The sequence below is a fragment of the Dromaius novaehollandiae genome, chromosome W (genome assembly GCF_036370855.1).
Source record: "Dromaius novaehollandiae isolate bDroNov1 chromosome W, bDroNov1.hap1, whole genome shotgun sequence".
NCBI classification, from domain to species: domain Eukaryota; kingdom Metazoa; phylum Chordata; class Aves; order Casuariiformes; family Dromaiidae; genus Dromaius; species Dromaius novaehollandiae.
The window spans coordinates 7,519,594-7,528,611 of NC_088130.1; the positions used below are offsets into that span (position 1 = coordinate 7,519,594).

General features: G+C 48.2%; 1 pseudogene; it reads left to right on the forward strand.

Annotated features, from left to right (window-relative positions):
- The first annotated feature begins 6,371 nt into the window (after positions 1–6,371).
- On the forward strand, positions 6,372–7,958 carry LOC135324375 (vesicle-associated membrane protein-associated protein A-like; annotated as a pseudogene).
- The last annotated feature ends 1,060 nt before the right edge of the window (positions 7,959–9,018 follow it).

The following is a 9,018-nucleotide window of genomic DNA, read 5'->3' on the forward strand; positions in this document are numbered from 1 at the left end:
CTCGGCTGCTCTCCTGGCTTCCTCTTGTGGCTCTACTGTGTACAGTCTTGGCGGCTCTCCTGCGTAGAGTCTCGGCGGCTCTCCTGGGTTCCTGCGGTGGCTCTACTGGTTTCCATCGGCGGCTCTCCTGGGCAGAGTCTTGGCGGGTCTCCTGGGTTCCTCTTGCGGCTCTACTGGGTAGGGTCTCGACGGTTCTCCTGGGTAGAGTCTCGGCGGCTCTCCTGCGTTCCTGCGGCGGCTCTCCTGGCTTCCTTTGGTGGCTCTCCAGTGTTCCCTCGGCGGCTCTCCTGGGTTCCTGCGGTAGCTCGCCTGGGTAGGGTCTCGGCCGCTCTCTGTAGGGGCAGACAGGGAGGGATTGGACAAGATAGAGTTAAGGAATCGAAAGCCTTGGGAGGAATAAATAGCACTATGTAGATAAGGGAGTAGCCGCACAGAATGAGAAGGAGTGATGATGGGAGCATGACCTTCGGGAAAGTACAACGTGGCGCTTACAAGGGGAGTGGAAAGTTCCATAGATCACTGTGGGAAGTACCGACCCGGGCTAGAGCATATATAAAGGGCTTGCTTGCTTGAATAAAGTTGATTCTGATCCAGCACATCGGAGTCCGTGAATCAATCCGCCACAAATGGCGCCCGAACAGGGAGCTGAAGACTGGCTCCGTCCAGGGCTATAGAAGCAGCAGATAGCTGAACCGGTGGTGGAGCCCAGCTGAACGGAGAAGCTGCTGAAAGGAGCCGGTGAACTGCTGAAAGGAAGCAGGAACTGAGCTGCTGAAAGCAAGCGGCGTTGCATGCGACAAAATTGCCTACCGCTGGACAGAGGTAAGCGTCCGGGAACGCGTGGGAGTTGTGGGAAACGGAATCTCCCCGCAAGATAGGTCCATGCTAAACATAATGCAAAAGACTTTGAAACAGCACGGCAGAGATATACCGCCCCCTGTGGAGGACTGGCTTGAGGGCAGAGGTCATGTGAAGACTGAACAACTAAAGGAAGCAGAACTAAGTGCATATCGCACACAGTTGATGTGAGCCAAGTCCCGTATGAGAGTAAAAACAGCTAGAGCCAAGGACACATTGTCCTTGGCTCCAAGGTGTTATCAATGATTAGTCCTGGGAACTTGCGGGTGATGTAATGCAGAAGTTGCTGGGTAAACCAAATTGCTGTTACCAATAAGGAGCTCAGCTTTTGCAATATGTATGAGCCTGATTAGTCCTATGCTATATAAAGAAAGACCACACCTAATAAAGTTGAAGTACACTGATCACTCATATTGAGCGTCTGGGTCTTCCCTCCGTCGGCTCCTCCCGTGCAAGTTTCCAACAAATGGCGCCCGAACAGGGACCCTGCCGGTCAGGGACTCGGTGATTAAAAACTCAGGAGTCGACAGAGTGCTAGAGACAGCTGGTCCTGCTGTGCTAAAAGCGACGAGACACAAAAGGGGGTCTACGTGCCAGAGCTACAGAGGAGGTGGAGAGGACACAAACAAAGGGGGTCCGTGCCCAGGACGAGACGGGGTCCTGCCAGAAAGTCTCGCCGCAGGTCTTGCAAAGGTTGCAACGGTAAGTGAGTAACCACGGCGCGACAAGCGGCTTATTATTTATTAAGATGCTTTTTAGAAAAGCGAGGTACTCAAGGAATAGAATGTCATAAGGAACTCTCAGGGCTATTAGCTTACGGAGTGGCTAAGGGGTGTTTTGTTAACCCAGATACCATGTTCGAACAAACTGAATGGAAAAAATTTGGGGACAAGTTGTTTGATGAAGTAATAAGTGACAACAAGACAGCAAAAAAGCTGATGAAGCCGTGGAGGGCAGTTACTAATGCTCTCGCACCTCAAAAAAAAAAAAAAAAAGAAAAAGGAAAAAAAGGAAAAAAAAAGAAAAAAAAAGAAAAAAGTAAAAAAAAGTAAAAAAAAGAAAAAAAAGTAAAAAAAAAGTAAAAAAAAAGTAAAAAAAAAAAAAAAAAAAAAAAAAAAAGAAAGTAGCTGCATCCGCCGCGGAGCGTTTGGGAAGCCCCGATGGGTTCAAGGAACCCCCGCATGCAGAGGTGTCCCCTGTGTCCCCATACCCATCACCCCCCTCGAACCTTTACTATTGCCCAGGGAGGGTCTGGGAACACAGGCCTGCCAAAAGGAGCAACATTGACCATGCGGCAGATCCCCCCTCCTCCCTCAGCGCCTCCCCCCCCTCTGTCTCTCCCCCCTCTCTCCCTCCCCCCCCTCTCCCCCCCTCTCCCCCCTCTCTCTCTCCCCCCTCTCTCTCTCCCCCCTCTCTCTCTCCCCCCTCTCTCTCTCCCCCCTCTCTCTCTCCCCCCCCTCTCTCTCCCCCCCTCTCTCTCCCCCCCCCTCTCTTCCCCCCCCCTTTTTTCTTCTCTCCTCCTTCTCCTCTTCCTTTGGCCACAGTTATCTGAGGACACCCATCTCAGGCTATCAATGTGAAATAAGTTTTTCTCTATGATATTAATGGTCAGAAACCACTAATAAAAGCAGTTTGAAAAAAAAAAAAAAAAGAAAAAAAAAAAGAAAAAAAAAAGAAAAAAAAAGAAAGAAAAAAAAAAGGGGGGTATCCCATCTTATATGGGAATAAAGCAGGGCCTGGAAGAGCCTTTCGGCTTGTTTATTGACAGAGTAGCCAATGCTATACAAGCAGCAGGGGTACCAGATTACCTGAAAGGGACTATCTTGAAACAATGTGCAATACAGAATAGTAACCCTTCAACGCGTAGTATTTTAGCCACGCTCCCGGGAACATGGACTATTGAGGAGGGGCTAGAAAGAATGGCGCAGGTACCTGTAGGACCGCAAGCTATGCTAGTAGAGGCGGTGAAACAATTAGGAGAGAGCATGAGAGAGCAAGCACAGGCGTTGCGGGATAATATGCAACAGAATCAAAGTCAGGTATTCGCTGCCCTTGCTCCTTTGCAAAACCCCGGCGGAAATACCCCCCCGATCGACGATCGGCACGAGAATGCCAAGCTAGTAGAGTATGGTGTCCCAACTGCAAAAGCAGCAAACATGATGGAGCGGCTTGCTGGAAGGCTGGCTCGGGAAACGCCCGGAGAAGCGGGACGAGCCGCCCCGCGACGACACAAAAGGCGGCCTTCACCACAACAACTCAGCAACCCCCGCAGTTAACACCACCACCTCAGCCGGCGCCCAGCTCCACTCCGAACGCCATGAACCCCTTTGTCTTCGACCAGCCACCAGAGGGAGTCTCGGACTGGACTTGGCAACAGCAGTAGACGCCACCTTATTGGATACAAAGCCAACAAGAATCCGGACGAATGTCTATGGACCAGTAATTATTAATCATGAGCCAGTAGGTGCCTTACTGATTGGAAGATCGTCCGCTACAATGAAAGGATTACAAGTTTTGACAGGATTGATCGACAAGGACTATTTCGGGGAAATACAAATTGTGGTTTCAGCAATGTTTCCACCTATGCACATACCACAAGGATCGAGAATAGCTCAACTTATTCCGCTTCCCCACCTGACTGAAGGGGTGGCACCAGCGAAAGTGCAACCACGAGGCTATGGTGCTTTTGGTTCCACTGGAAGTGCAGCATTACTGACTGTCGGAATGCATCAAAGGCCCCGACAAACCGTGACTGTAAAGTATAAAGAAGAATCTATACGCACTAATGCCTTATTGGACACTGGAGCGGATGTATCAATAATTAGCACTAAGATTTGGCCCCAACATTGGCCAACCCGAGAGACCAGCTCCACGGTAGCTGGAGTAGGCGGGGTCACCCTCGCCCGAAAATCATCGACGCTACAATGGACTATAGGGAACAAGGTGGTTAATTGCTCCGTTTCCATTTTACCCCTACCTGAAGGAGTGCAAGCATTAATAGGGCGCGATATCCTTGCCCAGATGGGTATGGTGCTTACCTCGGAACACCCTTTATAGCACCGGCCATTGCCTGGACTTTCCCAATCCCACTCAGCTGGAGGACTGATCAGCCTGTGTGGGCAGAGCAATGGCCGCTTAAACGGGAAAGTCTCATTCAAGCACATGAACTAGTAAAGGAACAGTACAAACAAGGTCATCTAAGACTATCTACCAGCCCTTGGAATACCCCAATATTTGTGATCAAGAAAAAATCCGGCAAATACAGACTTTTACACGATCTACGTGCTGTAAACAGACAGATGCATGACATGGGTGCTTTACAACCGGGGTTACCCAGCCCAGCAATGATCCCAGAAGGCTGGCACCTGCTAATCGTAGATTTAAAGGACTGTTTCTTTACCATAGCCCTCCATGAAGATGATAAACAGCGATTTGCATTTACACTCCCTGCTATCAATAGAGAGGGGCCAGACCAAAGATTTGAATGGACAGTACTACCGCAGGGTATGCGAAACTCACCAACCCTCTGTCAACTCTATGTCGATGCGGCACTTCAACCGTTACGTCAACAGTGGCCAGAGACCATGATATATCACTACATGGACGACATATTGTTGGCACAAAAAACCCCTTTTCTCCTGAACAAAAATTTGATCTAATCACACAATTAAAGAAAAAGGAACTTGTGATGGCCCCGGAAAAGGTACAGGAATCCAGCCCCTGGCAGTATCTAGGTTGGCATATTTCGAATGCCACCATCAGACCACAGAAATTGACAATCAGAACTGACATAAGAACACTCAATGATGCTCAAAAACTATTAGGAGACCTCCAATGGATCCGTCCGGTTGTCGGCATTCCTAATGAACTTTTAAATCTGCTACGCCCCTTGCTGAAGGGAACAGACCCAGCGGCTGCCGTCATGCTCACAGAGGAACAGCAACGGGTACTCCAGGAAATTGCATCGCTAATTACTACGCGTGCTACGCACCGATGCCTGGAAAATCAGCCACTTGATCTTACTATTTTATGTGGCCCACAATACCTAATGGGAGCCATTACACAACACAAAATAAAAATGGGGGAAAAAAGAGGGTTGGCGGAACCCATTGTACTAGAATGGATAGCACCACCGTTACAACCAAAACGAACTATTCAAGAAAAAATTTCAACGCTGGCCGAACTCATTAGGACACTCTTCGCCCCTGACTTACATGATCAGCGTTGGTCAAATCTGACTGCAGCAATCAGACATAGAAGAAGTGAGAATCGTCGAGGCAAGCGTGAATTGAAAAAACTAGGTTCAGATTGCGCTGATGATGTAGAATTATGGGGGCCTGCGGAAAGGTTTTTCTCCGCAGCTTTAGCTCCTAACGTTGCAGTTGCGCATGCCATGTCTAATTTAAATAAACTTGCTTGTTGGGCTGTTAAGCAATCAAATGTTACTACACAAATTCTCTCTGAAATGTCACAGGATATGGATAGCCTGAGACATGCAGTGTTGCAAAATAGAGCCGCTATAGACTTTCTGCTTTTAGCACAGGGACGCGGGTGTGAGGATTTTGAAGGAATGTGTTGTTTTAATCTTTCTGATCATGGACAGTCAATCCATGAGCAATTGAAATGGCTAAAGGACCACACCCAGAGAATCACCGTACAGTGTAATTGGTTTGATGATCTGTTTAGAAAGATGTTTGGTAATGTGAGTACCTGGATTTTGAGCTTGATCAAAGAAGGGCTACGTATTCTATTCATAATTGTATTAATTTTAATTGCTGTAAGAGTGATTTTTGGCTGCTTAACACAAAAGCTTGAACAATTAACTAAAAAGGTCTTTCTCGCACAAAATAAAAACGGGGGAATTGTGGAGGACTGGCTTGAGGGCAGAGGTCATGTGAAGACTGAACAACTAAAGGAAGCAGAACTAAGTGCATATCGCACACAGTTGATGTGAGCCAAGTCCCGTATGAGAGTAAAAACAGCTAGAGCCAAGGACACATTGTCCTTGGCTCCAAGGTGTTATCAATGATTAGTCCTGGGAACTTGCGGGTGATGTAATGCAGAAGTTGCTGGGTAAACCAAATTGCTGTTACCAATAAGGAGCTCAGCTTTTGCAATATGTATGAGCCTGATTAGTCCTATGCTATATAAAGAAAGACCACACCTAATAAAGTTGAAGTACACTGATCACTCATATTGAGCGTCTGGGTCTTCCCTCCGTCGGCTCCTCCCGTGCAAGTTTCCAACAGCCCCCCCCCCCACAAAATCTCCAAATGCTATTGGTGTGGGCACGCTCGAACTGTCCCGAGGTAAATTCCAGCACGGTTTATAGCCTCGGTACGTGGGACTCGATCAGGGTTAAGCTCTGGGACGCGGCAACAAGAAACGATAAGACGGCAGCAGGACTTTTAGCCCCTTGGCATACCATGCTTGAGACCCTGAAAGAGCATAGCAAGAAGAAAACACAGGGACCGGAGGCACCCGCAGCCCCCATAGCACATCCGTCAAGCGACATGGTGGTGGGGGCGGTGGGTGGATGGGACTCCCCAGGAAATGACCCAGACAATCCATTTGACCCAGGGCTGATCGATCTGGAACAGGAGCCGGACCTCTATCCGCCTCTTAACACACCTTGCTGTGTCCATCTTACGGCCCCTTCGGAACCACCGCCCCCTCAAGAGATGGGGCCGCCCGCAAGTGCCGACTGCCCACAACCCCCACACACACTGACCCGGCCTTCTGGGAAGGATCCATCGCCCCAGGGCCGCTTGGTGGGGCGTGACTACACTGGCCGGGCACGCCCACCGCCTGCCTTCCTTCCCTCCCTCCTTTCCTCCCTGCCTTCCTTCCCCTCCCGCCTGGCCCTTCCTCTCTCCGCCTGGCACCGCCTCCACCTGGTGCCGCCACAGCCGAGCAGCAGGAGGAGGAACATAGCGAAAGCGGAGCAAGCCTCAGCCTCGAACCGCAGCACGAGCTCAAATTCAAAGGGCCTTTCACAGATGGTGTCACCACAAACCTGAAGCTCGGCAATCCTACAGACAGAAACGTGTGCTTCAAAGTTAAGACCACAGCACCATGTAGATACTGTGTAAGACCTAACAACAGTGCAATTATCGATGCAGGAACATCAATTAATGTTTCTGTGATGCTACAGCCTTTGGACTATGATCCTAATGAGAAAAGTAAACACAAGTTTATGGCTTTAAAAAACAAAACAAACAAACGAAAAACAACCAACAGTCTATGTTTGCTCCAGCTGATACTTTAGATATGGAAGCAGCTATGGAAAGAAGCAAAACCAGAAGAACTCATGCATTTGAAACTTAGGTGTATGTTTGAGCTACCAACGGAAAATGATACGCCTCATGACATAGAAATAAATAAAATTGTATCCACAACTGCAACAAAGACAGATTCTTCTGTAATGTCTAAATCAATAAGTTCCTCTTTGGATGACATTGAAGTTAAGAAAGTAATGGAAGAATATAAGAGGCTTCAAGTAGAAGTTCAGAGGTTACGGGAGGAGAATAAACAGCTTAAGAAAGAAGATGGACTTTGGATGAGGAAGACACCCCAGACAAACAACCCAATATCTGCTTCTGCAGCTGCTGTCCAAGCCTTCACATTATTCAAGGCACAGCCTTTGAACGTTGTTGCTAACTCTCTTTACGTTACGGGCGTCATCCAGCGCCTGGAACGATCCTTTTTAAAAACTCTTACGAATCAACAATTGTTTCTTCTTCTGAAGGAACAACTGTTGTTTTTGTTGGAGCAAACAGAGCATGACTATTTTGTTTTACATGTTCGCTCTCACACCACTCTACCTGAGCCAATTGCCCAAGGCAATCGCGTTGCTGACCATTTTATGGCAGCTGTGCTGACAGCTAACACCTGTCAGCAGGCTAAATTGTCCCATGATTTCTTTTTTTTTCACCAAAATGCAAAAGCGCTACAAAAAACTTATCACAAGAGACCAGGCCCAAAACATTATTTGAAGTTGCCCTGATTGCCAAAATGTATCCCCGTTACCACCCTACTCAGGGACCAACCCTCGAGGCCTGCAACCCTGCAATGTCTGGCAGACAGACGTTACCTGTTATCCCTCATTCGGAAGCCTGAAATATGTCCATGTCTCTGTAGATACCCTTTCCCATTACGTTGTTGCTATTGCCCATGCTGGGGAAAAAAGCCGTGATGTATGTCGTCACTGGCTTGCCTGTTTCGCCACAATGGGGGTTCCCACTCAAATTAAAACTGACAATGGTCCCGCATACACTGCACAACGAACGCGGGCATTTCTTCAAACCTGGGGGGTCACTCATGTGACAGGAATTCCCCATTCCCCAACTGGCCAGGCAATAGTGGAACGTACCCATTGTACTCTAAAAGACATGCTTGAAAAACAAAAAAGGGGGAATAGCCCTGGTGCCTCCCCACAAGAGCAGCTGTGGAAAGCCTTATATGTTCTCAACCTCTTAAACTGTTATACGGACCAGAGTGCAGTTAATAAGCATTTCTCATGCCCTACAGGGTGAGAACAGCCTCGGGTTCACTACAAGAACCTGGAAATGGGTCAATGGAGTGAACCAGTAGACTTAATAACGTGGGGGAAAGGTTGTGCTTGTGTCTCCACAGGTAACGGGCCTCGTTGGATGCCTGCACGGCTGATTCGACCTGTTGACGCATCCCTCGAAACACCAAACGAGGACTGAGAGCCAGTTAAGATGAGCCCATGTCGGGACATTTTCTGGCAATATCTGCCTGCCTCGTGCAGGGTCAATATCTATTCATAAAAGCTTACTGCACCTACATGACCTCACTAATAAGTTGTAGATAGAATCAGAGTGGAACCCTTTTGAGGGACAGGACTGGACGTTAGGTTTGGGGTCGTGGGTTAAGAAGGTACTGGCGTGTGGTTTGTTAATCTTGCTAAGATTTCTAGCCCTTGCTATCTATCTCCCCTGCTTAATAAGCCTTATGCAGAGAATGACTCGAAGGGCTTTGCATCAAGTACTTGTTGTACAAATACACACTGCACTGGCAATATTTAGTTTAAAAACTAAAAAACATGGGAACATGACCTTCGGGAAAGTACAACGTGGCGCTTACAAGGGGAGTGGAAAGTACCATAGATCACTGTGGGAAGTATCGACCCGGGCT